Here is a 14,473-nt window from a genome sequence, read left to right as displayed (position 1 = left end):
TGTGTGTGTGTGTGTGTGTGTGTGTGTGTTCCATAAAATCAGGTAAGGAAATTGATGACCTTCAAGATACTTCCTTTAGGTGATCTATATAGGAAGTACTAGTTAAATTCACTAGGTTACATGAAACTCTTCCCACCAAAAGCATATTTTGCCTAATGCCTCATTTATGAGGGGCTATCTGCACGGAGTACAGGGACACTGAGTCAGGAAGACCTTGAGTTCAAATCCCAGCCTCATATACTTACTAGGTGTATGACTCTGGGCAAATCACTTAAGTTATGTTTGCCTCAGTTTCCTCATCTGTAAAAAGGCATAATAATAATAATAATAATAATAATAATAATAGCACTTACCTCACAGGGTTGAAAGAATCAAATGAAATAATTGTAAAATGCTTAGTACAGCGCCCAGCACATAGTAAGCACTATATAAGTGTTAGCTGTTGTTATCATTATTATAGTAAATATTCTTTTTCTACCAAAGTGACATTTAAGTGAGTTGAGAATATTTTTCCAAACTCAAATTTGCACCTGTCTCTATAATTATGACTCCTTTAAGTTTCAGCTGAAGTTCTACCTCCTGCAAGAAGGCTTTTCTAATTCTCTTTAATCTCAGTGCCTTCCCTCTGAGAGTACCTCCAATTCATTCTGATCACATATATCTTGCCTGTATATAGTTGTTTGCTTGTTGTCTCCCCCTTTAGACAGTGAGTTCCTTGAGGGCAGAAACTGTTTTTTGCCCTTTTTTGGTAATCTCCTGTGCTTAGCCCAGTGGCAGGCACATAGTATTTAATAAATACTAGATGACTGATTGAGCGTAACTCTTCTAAACTCAAAGAATATGACACTTACATATCTGAATTTACATATTTTACCAATGAAACAAAATAAAATTTGTTATGTTATCTCAACAGGTAACTTGGAATTTTTGCTTACTTGTACATCATAAATAAAGGCAGTTAGGTGGCAAAATTGGATAGAAGGCCTGGCCTGGAGTTAGAAAGACTCCTCTGGGGGGCAGCTAGGTGGTGCAGTAGATAAAGCACTGACCTTGGATTCAGGAGGACCTGAGTTCAAATCTGGCCTCAGACACTTGATACTTACTGGCTATGTGACCCTGGGCAAGTCACTTAACCCTCATTGCCCCGCAAAAACAAAAAAAGAGAGAAAGACTCCTCTGTGAGTTCAAATCTGGCCTTGAACACTTACTAGCTGTGTGACCCTGGGCAAGTCACCTAACCCTGTTTCCTCAGTTGACTCATCTGTCAAATGAGCTGGAAAAGGAAATGGACACTCCAGTATCTTTGCTAAGAAAACTTCAAATGGCACCATGAAAAGTTGGATGTGACTGAAAAACGACAACAACATCATAAATAGGAATTTTGTGAAAGAAAAGGGACCTCAGAAAAATTATAGGAATTAGAGGCTGACCTTGACACATTTCTGTTAGATAAGTTATGTACTTGTAGTATCTACCTTAGAAGGTTGATAAGAGGCTTAAATGAGATGTAAGCAAATCAACACACAAACCCAAAGCAAAGAGGAACATCAGCAATTATTATTATTATTTTTTGATGAGGCAATTGGGGTTAAGTGACTTGCCCAGGGTCACACAGCCAGTAAGTGTCAAGGGTTTGAGGCTGGATTTAAACTCAGGTCCTCCTGAATCCAGGGCCAGTGCTCTATCCACTGCGCCACCTAGCTGCCCCCAGCAATTATTATTATTGAGAGTCAGACTTGATACCGTGCTTTGTAGTATTCACCTATAGCTGTGTACAATTGTTAGTCTATATTTTGTCAGTCAACAAACATTGGTTGTTTACTACTAAATGCAAGGAACTGTGCTAAACCCTGGAGATATAAAAAGAGGCAAAAGACAGTCCTTATGTTCAAGGAGCTGATACTCTAAGGGTGGAAGACAAGTGAACAAATATGGATAAACCAGCTATATACAAGAAAAATAGGAACCAATTAACAGAAGGAAGGCACCGGAATTTAGAGGGGTTGGGAAAGGCTTCCTGGAGCCGGTACGTTGTTAGTTACGATTTGAAGGAACATAGAAAAGCCTGTAAGCAGAAATGAAGAGAGAAAGCATTCTAGGCATGGGCAGCACCCAGTGAAAAGGCCTGGAGCTGAGATGGAGTGTCTGGTTTGAGGAACAGCCAGGAGACCAGTGTCACTGGATCCAAGAGTATGAGGCAGGGTGTTAAGGTGAAAGGAGACTGGAAGAGTGGGAGGGGGAGGGGTTAGGTAATGAAGTACTCTGGACATTAAGCAGAGGGTTTTGTATTTGATCCTGGAGGTGATAGGGAGCCATTGGGGGTTATTGAGTAGGGAGGTAATGTGGTCAGACCAGTTTTAGAAAAATCACTTTAGTGGCTGAATGGAGGATAAACTGGAGTGGAGAGACACTTGAGACAGGCAGAATCACCAGCAGGCCATTACAATAGTCCAGGTGGGGAGTGAGAGAGTATATAGCAGAATAGTGGCCGTATCTGAGGAGAGAATTGTTTATTGTTAGTCCTTGGAAGAGGACCAATGACCTCATGAAGGTGAAGTCTTGACTTTCAGGAGAATTAGATTTAAGTGAGGCAGAGCCGGGCAAAGTCATCAGCCTCACTCTCCTCCAGAGTCATCTGAGTCCAGCGGCAAGACATAAGTCAAGAGGACTGACGATGGCCCAGCCAGAGGAGAGGAGATGGCATATTCAAAAGACGTTACAAAGGTGATATCAGCAGGCCTTGGCTACAGCGTGGTTATGGGTTGTGAGAAATTGTGAGGAGTCCAAAATGACTCCTACCTTATAAGCCTGAACGACTGGAAGGATGGTGTTGTCCTCAACAGTAACTAGGAAGATGGGGGCAGGGAGAGATTTAAGGGTAAAGATAATGAATCCAGTTTTGGATATATTGAGTTTAAAACATCTATTGGATATCCAGTTCCAGATATCTGAAAAGCAGTTGGGAATATAAAACTGGAGGTGAGCAGAGAGGTTAGGGTGGAATAGGTAGATTTGAGAACCATCAGTATAGAGTTAGTAATTAAATCCGTAGGAGCTGATGAGATCACCAATTGAAGTATTATGAAGAGAGAAGAGGGCCCAGCACAGAGTACTGTGGGATATTTAGTAGGAGTTACCTGGCTGAAGATCCAGCAAAGAAAACCAAAAAAGGAAAATTCTGATAGGTAGGAGAACCAGTAGAGAGCAGTGTCCCCAAAAAACTTGAAAGAAGAGAGTATCAAGGAATAGAGAGTGAGCCACACTGTGAAAGGTTGCAAAGAGGTCAAGAATAATATAGACCGAGAAAAGACTGTTGCATTGGCTATGTAAGAGATCACTGGTCACTTCGGAGAGAGCAGATTTGGTAGAATGATGAGGTTGGAAGGCAAATTATAAGGGGTTAAGGAGTGAGTGAGAGGAGAGAAGTTGGAGGCACCTATTTATAGATAGCTTTTTCAAGAAGTTTGACCACAAAGAACAGGAGAGATATAAAATAACGGCAGGGATGGAAAGATCAAATGAGAGGGTTTTTGAGGATTATTTGCTGAACCTGTGCCAGAGCTATTCATTCAAAGTCTGTATCATATTCCTAGGAAACCTGCATTTAATTTTACTCAGGTCCATCCGTGGTCTTTTTTTTTTTTTTTTTTTTTTTTTTGCAGGGCAATAGGGTTAAGTGACTTGCCCAGGGTCACAAAGCAAATAAGTGTCAAGTGTCTGGAGTTGTATTTGAACTCAGGTCCTCCTGAATCCAGGGCCAGTGCTTTATCCACTGCACCACCTATTTGCCCCCACCAGTGGTCTTTTAAATGTGCTCCATATATTTTTATCATCTTCATCATTTAAAATTCTGATCTTAGTTCTGATGAGTCAGTAGTCTGTACACTGACATCTGACTCAGGGGCACCTATTACATGAACAAGACTTTTCCTACATATTTAAAAAAAAGCTAAACATTTGTTTCATTCTTCTTGGCACTATTTGGTCTCCCCATCACAGTTTCTGGCACACAGTAAGAGATTAATGAATGCTTATTGACTCCTTAACAGCAATTACCAATTCTTCCTTCCTTCCCTCTTTCCCTTTCCCCCTTTCCCTTTCTTCCTTTCCTCCTTCTTACCTTATTTCCCTCCCTTCTTTCTCCCTTCCTTTCCTCCCTCTCTCCCTTCATCTTTCTTTCCTTCCTCCCTTTTTCTCTTTCTTCCTCCCTTCCTTCATTCCTTCCTCCCTCCCTCCCCCCCTTATAATAGAGAGCAGGAACTCTTAACCACTTTTGTCTCATGGCTCCTTCAGTCAGTCTGGTGAAGCCTATGGACAATTTCTCAGAACAATGTTTTTTGTTTGTTTGTTTGTTTGTTTTGTGTGGGGCAATGAGGGTTAAGTGACTTGCTCAGGGTTACACAGCTAGTACGTGTCAAATGCACAAGACTGGATTTGAACTCAGGTCCTCCTGAATCCAGGGCTGGTGCTTTATCCACTGAACCACCTAACTGCCCCCATAATGCTTTTTTAATACATAAAATAAAATACATAGTAATACAAAGGAAACCAATTATATTGAAATATAGATATCACACTTTTTTTCTGAAGTTCACAGACTCCAGGTTAGGAACTCCTGATATGAAGGCATGAAGCTTATATGGAATTTACACAGATCTGACCTCTCTTATGTTGTTTTTCTTCAGTCATAACTTTCTCCTCATGCTCACATTTTCCTGTCTTTTCAGTGAACTCATCAAGTATCAGAGTGTAGGTATGTTGATTCGACTCAGAGAGTTTTATCCAGTTCTGCACAAAGTCCTACTCTAATGCTTCATCTGGAGGAAACCCATGGTCCTTGAAGGCTCTGCCAGTGGAGCACAACCCCCATTTCTGGTTCGGTCAGACTGGAGAGGTTTCAAGGATGAACTCAGGAACAGACCTTGTCTGTTTTCCAAGGACCCAACTAGCAAATCGTAGAGAGACATATCATGAGAAGTTTGGCCACCTGACTTAGAAGCTTCTTTTGGCAATGGCAACCCATGAAAGAGAAAAGAAAAACAAAATACTTCATTTCATCTGTCAAGATATATGACTCAAATAACTCATGACAACTTCTAATTGTGCTCATTAAAGGAGCCCAATATGATGTTGTAATTTCCTGTAGAATAACTTCTCCGGGAAGGTAGGAATGATTGAAGTTTTTGAATTTGGTATCTCCCGTGTCTAACCACAATGTTTTCCTCATAATACATGTTAGAACCTACATCTCAATGTTTTTAGGAGGATCAAATGAACTACTGAATGTAAATTGCTTTGCAAACTTAAAAATGGTACGTCTGTTTTGTTGTTATTATTTTAAAATAGACAAGTAGGAAGCTGACACTGACTTGCTAAAGCCTAGACTATTCCGGATCCTCTACCAGGTCTGCTAGGGAGATTTACTGGGTTGGCCCTCCCTCCTATCTTAATTGCCAGTAATTTGATCTGGTCTGCAGTTCCAACTTGTCCAGGCCTACATGTGGAAGTCTAGAGTCCTCTTTGTCATCATCATCTTCTTCTTCTTTCCCTTCTCCTTCCCCTCCTCCTCCTCTTTCTCCTTCTCTCTTTTTAAAGAAAAATTCAATGGAGCCATAATAAGTTTGAAAAAACAGGCTCAAAACTTTACTAGGTTAATAGAAAAAGCGAACACAAAACAAAACAAGAAATTAAAGCTCAAGGTGAAGAGGATGTCACCCTGTTAGGAAGTATGCAACCTTATTTAGGATTAAAAGCAATCTCCTGCAGCATTGGATATAGCACATGGCCTTGATAGCTGTTTCTGGTTCTCCTTTTATTGCATTTAGGCAATGGTCAATTCTTCTCTGACTCAGGGTAAGTACATAATAAGTGTTTATTGATTCTCGTAGCTCTTGTCAACTTATTTTTTTTTTTTAGTGAGGCAATTGGGGTTAAGTGACTTGCCCAGGGTCACACAGCTAGTAAGTGTTAAGTGTCTGAGGCCGGACCTGAACTCAGGTCCTCCTGACTCCAGGGCCGGTGCTCTACCCACTGCGCCACCCAGCTGCCCCTTGTCAACTTATTTTTAAGCAAACAGGGGCAGTACCATCTATAGAACACAATGAATTCTAACTGGTAAGAATTTTAGATGTACCCTGTTTGTGGTTTCTAAAATATATAGTTTATTGATATTTTGATACCCTAGTAACTTCCCAATGAACTATCAGGCCCTCTTCCCCCAATATCTTCCCATAAAATGGGTTAAATGAAATTTAACTGGTACTTTAGAACAGAGGTATCAAACTCAACTAGAAATGGATCCCTGCAGGTTTCATATTGAATTAAACTATTTATGAACGTTGATGTTGAATTGTAATTAAGAAAAATTTAAACATGTCCCAATTGCATTTTTTTTTTGGTGTGGCAATGAGGGTTAAGCAACTTGCCCAAGGTCACACAGTTAGTGTAGGGGCCAAATTTTAATTGGGGAGTGTTAGCTAGGCGGCTCTCCACAATAGTGGGGCAAGGAAGGAGACAAACAGCCTCCTTCAAAAACAGAACAGGGTTTATTAATAAGAACGAACTTAAAAACACAAGCAAGATCAGTAGAATTAAGGGAAAGGAAAAAAAAACGGGGGAAAGGAAACAATACAACCTGAATAACACCATTGCCCAGGGATCAGTTGAGAACACACGGCTGTGTCCTGTCGCTTTCCAGCTTCAAGCTAGAATGGTGAAACTCCTCCCTTATCCTTCCCAGCAGACCCATGGCTGACCACACACAGACCCAAGCCAATTGGTTGGTAGCCCTGACTGTCACATGACTGCCCTCACTGGGCTTCCAGTCATTATAATTTTGCCAGGCCCATGTAGGCATTGTAGACTGGTGATGACATGAGGTACCAGCGCCAAGGTGATGGCTACAACCAGTGGGTAGAGCACTGTGCCCTTTCAGAGGCACTGGCACTGAGCCCCATGCCAGTGTACACACTGGGGTTTTAAAAATTCTAGCCAAAAGATGGGGTCATAAAAACCTCAAATAACAATTAATTCTTTACATTCTAGTAAGTGACAAGTGTCTGAGGCCAGATTTAAACTCAGGTCTTCTTGAATCCAGGGCCGGTGCTTTATCCACTGCGCCACCTAGCTCTCCCCCGCTCCCCAATTACATTTTTTTTTTTTGCAGGGCAATGGGGGTTAAGTGACTTGCCCAGGGTCACACAGCTAGTAAGTGTCAAGTGTCTGAGGCCGGATTTGAACTCAGGTCCTCCTGAATCCAGGGCCAGTGCTTTACCACTGTGCCACCTAGCCGCCCCCTCCCAATTACATTTTAATCTGAGTTGGGGGCAGGGGATTTGCATGAGTTTTACAGCTCTTCCTTAAACTACATTTCCTTACTAGTTATGTTTCTGAGCATCCTGGACTTCACTAGTAACACTTAACAACCCTCTTATTTTGCAAATTCTCTCAGCACCTAGGGCCTTCTTACCCTGGAACATGCCTCCAGCATGCCAGTCCCCCTCTCCCATTGGTGAGTTCCTTCTGGGAGTCTCCATTTTGGAGACTGTCCCAGGCTGGCCATGCTTCATTTCCCTCCTGGCTGAACTTGACTGTCTAGACTTTGTCACCATGACTCTCCATGAGGACCTTTCTCCCCACTCCCCATCCCTTTCAGCTTCTTTTTATGTCATCTTCACCCCATTAGAATATAAATTCTTGGGGTAGCTAAGTGGTGCAGTGGATAAAGCACTGGCCCTGGATTCAGGAGGACCTGAGTTCAAATCCAGCCTCAGATACTTGATACTTACTAGCTGTGTGACCCTGGGCAAGTCACTTAACTCCCATTGACCTACCCCCCACCCCCCAAAAAAAAGAATGTAAGTTTTTTGAGGGCAGGTACAAAAGGAGAAAATATTTGTAAAGCACTTAGCAAAATACCTGGAAAATAGTAGGCACTATGTAAATACTATTCTTCTTATTATTAGTTTTTGCTCATATTTGTATGCCCCAGTGCTTAGTTCGGTAAGTACTTAATAAATGCTTGTTGTTTGCCTGCCTGCCTGTTTATAGTCTGCCTAGTTAACAGAAAGGATGTGTTTGAACTTTAGTAATTTGGAACAAGTTTTGTCCATTGCATTTGACCTGCATTTTGTTGTCTTTTCGTCTGTTGTATTTTACATCTCTGTAGCAGATCTCTATTTTGCCCTTTTGGTTCTTTTTTCATTCTATTGTTCCTCTGAATTCTTCATACTCATGCTTCTTTCTAGCACAGTAATGCTCGATTGCATTCATGTACCACAATTTACCCAGCCATTCCTCAATCACTGGGCACATACTTTGTGGGATGGCTTCATTAGAATGTCCAAAACATGGATTGTGAGCTTTCTTACCACACCATCTTTTCCTTCTGACTTGACAATTTTAGATGGTAGCTGTTGTTTTTATCTAGTTTCACGTTTGAAACGTCATTGTTTATTTTATACTTTTTTTCTCCCTTACCTGTCACATCCAGTTATTTGATTCTATATCATCAATGTCTCCCACATTTTCACTCTTCCTCTGGGCCATCATGGTGGCAAAAAGTTTCCTCATAGGATGACTAGGGAGTCACCCCATCCACTCCATTTTTCAGACCACTCTCAACCTAAGTTTTCTTATGCATGTTATAAGTTCCTTTGCTGAAAATCTTCCATTAGCTTCCTAGTGTTGGTTGAGCCAAGTTCAAATTTCCTGCCTACCATAACCTTCTTGTTGTAGCTTGTCAAAGGCCACCTTTCTCATGAAGTCATCTCTGGTCCCTCTCCACCTACCCTCAGATCTCACCTTTGTTTACCTCCAATGAACTCATGAGTTCTAGTTGTATGTTGTAACCTCTTTGTGTTCTAGGTCAAAGGTTTCACATGCTGTTTCCACTCAGGATTGGATGGAACCAGATTAAAATATAGTTGAAAAATATTTAACAAAGGGGGCAGCTAGGTGGTGCAGTATATAGAGAACTGGCCCTGGATTCAGAAGGACCTGAGTTCAAATCCAGCCTCAGACACTTGACACTTATTAGCTGTGTGACGCTTGTGAGAAAATTATAATAATAGAGCTGGGCCTGACCTTTCTTAAGGTCAGCCCAGAGTCAGGAAGTTACCTCATTCAAAACCACACCTACCTGAAAGCTTTCTTCCTGCCAGAGGATCTGAACTCTGACCTCAGCATGGTCCACCCTCAAATCCAGTGAACCAATGGATTTGGGTGATGCTGGCCAATCAGCTTAGAGCAGTGTGTAGGGACCACCTCTCTTCCAGATCAGCAGGTAGCTTCTGCTCTCACAGGCACAGGAATTCTCTTTTTTTGGCCTGAGACTCTGAGGTGGTGGCAGTGCCTTGTTCTAGGTATGTAGGGTTTTCTGAACTTTCTGAACTCCATGCGCTCTCTCTTTACTAATATTTAATATACTTTAATAAATGCTTAATGCCCCAAACTGGTGCAGTAGCCTCTCATTTCTAAGTAACAAATATATGATAAACCCCAGCTAAAATTCCCTACACTTGGGACAGAAATGGGGCCACAACATAGTTTTACTCCCCACACCCTGGGTAAGTCACTTAACCCTCATTGCGCCCCCCTCCCCGACGAAAATTAACAAAATAAATAAAAATACAACAGAATATAGATAAAGGGTAGCAAGGTGGTGTTGGACCCAGAGTCAGGAAAACCCAAGTTCAAATCCAGACTCAGACACTTACTAGCTGTATGATCCTGGGCAAGTTTCCTAACCCTGCTTGCTCTAGTTTTCTTTATCTATAAAATGAGCTGGAGAAGAAAATGGCAAACAATTCCAGTATCTCTGCCAAGAAAATCCCAAATGGGGTCATGAAGAGTTGGACAATACTGATATGATTAAACAATAACAAAGAACATAGATAATGCTAGTATGTGGTTTTCTTTTCTTTTTTTTTTTTTGGTTTTGTTTTGTTTTTAGGCAATTGGGGTTAAGTGACTTGCCCAGGGTCACAGAGCTAGTAAGTGTTAAGTGTCGGAGGTCACATTTGAACTTAGGTCCTCCTGACTCTAGGGCCGGTGCTCTATCCACTGCACCACCTATAGCTGCCCCAGTATGTGGTTTTCTAAGACAATATGCAGACAGGCAAAGATACTTATGAATGGTTCAGTGACTGTAATCTAGGAAACTCCCTACAACTATAATACAAGGTTCAGTCAAGATGCTGATCTTCATTGGTAGAGGATTTTGTGTATTTGGAATTCTCCATACTGATGAAGTCATAAATCATTACCTATTCGGCAGGCAGTAGGAAGCCAGTAAAATCTTTTGGTTGTAAAACAGATTGTCAGGGCAGCTAGGGGGCACAGTGGATAAAGCACCAGCCCTGGATTCAGGAGGACCTCAGTTCAAATCTGGCCTCAGACACTTGACACTGGCTGTGTGACCCTGGGCAAGTCACTTAACCCTCATTGCCCTGCAAAAGAAACAAACTAACAAATATAGATTGTCAATTCCACAAAAGCAGGTAAAGTCTAAACCTTATATCATTTAGCTCCTAGCACAGGGTCCAGGGGTAGATTTCAGAGGGTCAGTGAATTTGGATGGAGAAAAAAATTCTATATTTTCACCAATGTCTAACTAAAATATAGCATTTTCTTCAATTAAAAAAAAATTATTCTGAGCAGAGGCCTAGAGGCTTCACCAGATAGCCAAAGGGTTCCAGGAAATAAACAAACAAAAAGACTAAGAACCCCCAATTTACACAGTACATGTTTGCTAAATTGGAGTCTTAACTATGCGTGTGTGTGTTTGTGTGTGTGTGTATGTGTATTATGTGAAAGTTGTTAAGACTTAGAGTTAGTAATGTCATGTCATGTTCCTTATTCAATAAAGGCTGAAATGACTCCAATTAAATTAAAATGTACTTTCCTGTGTAGAAAATTAAATATAGTTTAATCTGCCTATCTCCTATAAAATAAACAGATCAGAGAAATTAATCTTATAATATCTCTTACAATTTGTTTCCATACCTGTCTTCCTACAAAAAAAAAAAAAAGATCAGAGAACATGGCTAAAAACCAGATCAGAGAACATAATGTCTCCTACAGGATAAACCTGATCAGAGACAGACAGAAAAAACATAATACCAATTTAAGTGACTTGCCCAGGGTCAGACAGCTAGTAAGTATCAAGTGTCTGAGGCCAGATTTGAACTCAGGTCCTCCTGAATCCAGGGCTGGTGCTCTATCCACTGTGCCACCTAGCTGCCCCAACAGTAATTCTTAATGGCAGATTATTTAAAATGTTTTTACTTCTCTTTCATTTAAAAGACTCTATTCCTCAAATATGGCAGAAATACACAATGGAGATTTTCTGCTCTATCAGTAACTTTTCCCTTTACACAATTATGTGAACCTGTTCCTATGATTAAATAATCCCCCCCATTTACAGGGTTTCAGGTTTTTCTGGAATAGAACTACCATATTTGCAGTATGGAAATGATACTTTCATATATGCACTTGCTGATAGGGAAATTCTCAAGGGCATGCTGGCATGTGACTCTTTAAATGCACATGAAGAACACAGCCTAGCAATTCCATTCATGTTCTGAAATGTTTTACTCTATCAGGTCTTTTTAAAATAAGATGCTCTTAGAAGGTAGAATCTGTTGTTCAGTTGTTTTAGTCGAGGCCAATTCTTCTTGACTCAGTTTGGAATTTTCTTAGTGGTTTGTCATTTCCTTCTCCAGATCATTTTACAGATGAGGAAACTGAGGCAAACAGGTTAACTGACTTGCCCAGGATCTTACATCTAGTAAGTGTCTGAGGCTAGATCTGAACTCAGGTCTTCCTGACTCTAGACTGCACTCTATTCACCTAGCTTCCCTGGAAAGTTGACAAAATGGGCAGCTGATACTTGGTAGCTGATGAATTTAACTGCCCCAAATCTACCTCCCAAAAAATCAAGTGATAACAAATGCACTGAATGAACTTAGGGCAGCATAAAGACATGAAAGGGTAGCTGCCCATTTAGGGTTTACTTTATTTTTCGACAACAAAAAAAATAATCCCTTTGTATTACTGAATTTTATTCCAATTTGCAATTCATTCCCTGTGGAAATCAAATCTAGGAAGACATTTGACCAAATGTCTATATGCTTGGTTACTCCATCTTTTAGAAGCAATAGAAGGCAGCTCATTTTGTCGGGGGTGGGAGTTATAGTTAACAATACACATTAGGGGCAGCTAGGTGGTGCAGTGGATGGAGCACTGGCCTTGGAGTCGGGAGTACCTGAGTTCAAATCCAGCCTCAGACTCTTGACACTTACTAGCTGTGTGACCCTGGGCAAGTCACTTAACCCCAATTGCCTCACTAAAAAAAAAAAAAAATTAAACAATACACATTAAACATTTTCATATATTTTATGCTGACAGTACACAAGTGTTTTAAAACATTGCAAAATAATGATTTGGGCAAAAGTATTATACAACCTAAATGCTGAAAGGTAAGTACTCTTCTAAAAGGAGGAAACAAGCCTTTTTGTTTAAAAAAAAATTTAAGATTGTAAAGTAGAACATAACAGTTAAGCATTGCCAATTACTGATCTTTCAAACAATAAGCATTACCAGAGGTCCTGAGGCTTTGTACCTTGTCTTACTTTACAGGGGAGATGAAAGAATCTTTAAAATTTTTGCTCAGTCTTGTTTTGATGTATGGTTAAAATGAGATATGAGCAGACAAGGGGAGAGGAGAGAGGGTGATCTAAATATCACCTTACAGAGAAAATAGGACTTCACTTTTTTTTTTTTTTGGTGAGGCAGTTGGGGTTAAGTTCTTGCCCAGGGTCACACAGCTAGTTAAGTGTCAAGTTGTCCCCTGAATAGGGCAGGGATTCTTAAATGTGAAGTCCTGGGGCAGCTAGGTGGCACAGTGGATAAAGTACCAGCCCTGGATTCAGGAGGACCCGAGTTCAAATCCAGTCTCAGACACTTGACACTTACTAGCTGTGTGACCCTGGGCAAGTCACTTAACCCTCATGGCCCTGCCCAAAAAAAAAAAAAAAAAGAATCCCTGCCCTAAAGAATCAGAGCCCACTGCTAAAATCCTACTCTGATAATACATGGAAGTATGAAGGTGGCCATGGTCTTCAAAAGCTATGTCAGGGGCAGCTAGGTGGCGCAGTGGATAGAGCACAGGCCCTGGAGTCAGGAGGACCTGAGTTCAAATCTGAACTTAGACACTTGATACATACCAGCTGTGTGACCCTGGGCAAGTCACTTAACCCTCATTGCCTGCAAAGAAAACCCCAAACAATGTCAGCAGAACATTGTGTTTGAAAGATCCTACAAGAAGTTCCAAAAGCTTCAAGCATGGGCTCAGCAATAGACTCCAAATCAGTCACCTGAGGACCATTCCAGCTAAGACAGAAGAGGCTGAAGGATCAAACATCCATCAACAAGGCTTGTAGTAAGCACCTACTATGTGCCAAGCTGGGGCAGGAGGTGGTACAGTGGATAGAGTGTTGGACCTGGAGTTAGGAAGTCTCAAATTCCTGAGTTCAGATCAGGCCACTGACATTAGCCTTGTGATCATGGGCAAGTCATTTAACCCTGTTTGCCTCAGTATTCTCACCTGTAAAATGAAATCATAAACCACTCGAGTATCTTTGCCAAGAAAACCCCGGATGGGGTCAAGAAGAGTAGGACATAACTGAAACAACTGAACAACAAATGTGCCAAGCTGGGGATACAAGTACAAAGAATGAAACAATTCCTTCTCACAGGAGGTTACATTAGATTGGGGGAGCCAAGTACTTAAAAAATGTGTACAGTATAAAGTTAGTAAATACAAATGTATACAAAGTAGTTAAACAGGAGTTTGGGAGGGCTGACTAATGTGGTTGTGGGAATTAAGAAAGTTTTCATGATGGAAAAAGCGCTCGAGTTGAGGTGGTAATGAGGCCAGTTTAGGGTTTTGAGATAATAGAACAATTACACAGGAACATCCAATGTTTGAGAGAAAAAGGGATTCTAGAAGTCAATCCTGAAAGGAGTAAAAAAACCCAACATAATGAGGCACAGTTTGAGGTTATCTTTTCAGAAAACTTTAATGTCTGTCGTAGTGTTACGTTTCTCTAGAGACATTGCTAACAGCTTTCTAGCCATTTCAGTTGCCTGTTGTGGACAGGAATCAAATAAGCACTACTGTGGTCCTTCTGTGCGTGAGAACTAATGTTTCCAAAGATACACATCATGTGTAAGTGGGTACTCGACCACCTTTAGTTAGAAGAATAAACGAGTAAACAATCATCCTTGCTGCTGATAAACTGGTGAAAAGATGTAAAAGTGATCTATGACCAAGACATAATGGTTCTCTTTGACATGTTAACACTGGACAATAATAACGTAAATGATTAAAGTTTTCCAATACATAAAAGTTTCTCTACAAGTATTGCTGACAAGTGCCCAATAAGAATGAAAACAAATGATGTCCTTACTT

The sequence above is a fragment of the Dromiciops gliroides genome, chromosome 5 (genome assembly GCF_019393635.1).
Source record: "Dromiciops gliroides isolate mDroGli1 chromosome 5, mDroGli1.pri, whole genome shotgun sequence".
Classification (NCBI taxonomy): domain Eukaryota; kingdom Metazoa; phylum Chordata; class Mammalia; order Microbiotheria; family Microbiotheriidae; genus Dromiciops; species Dromiciops gliroides.
This window is presented reverse-complemented; position numbering follows the sequence as displayed.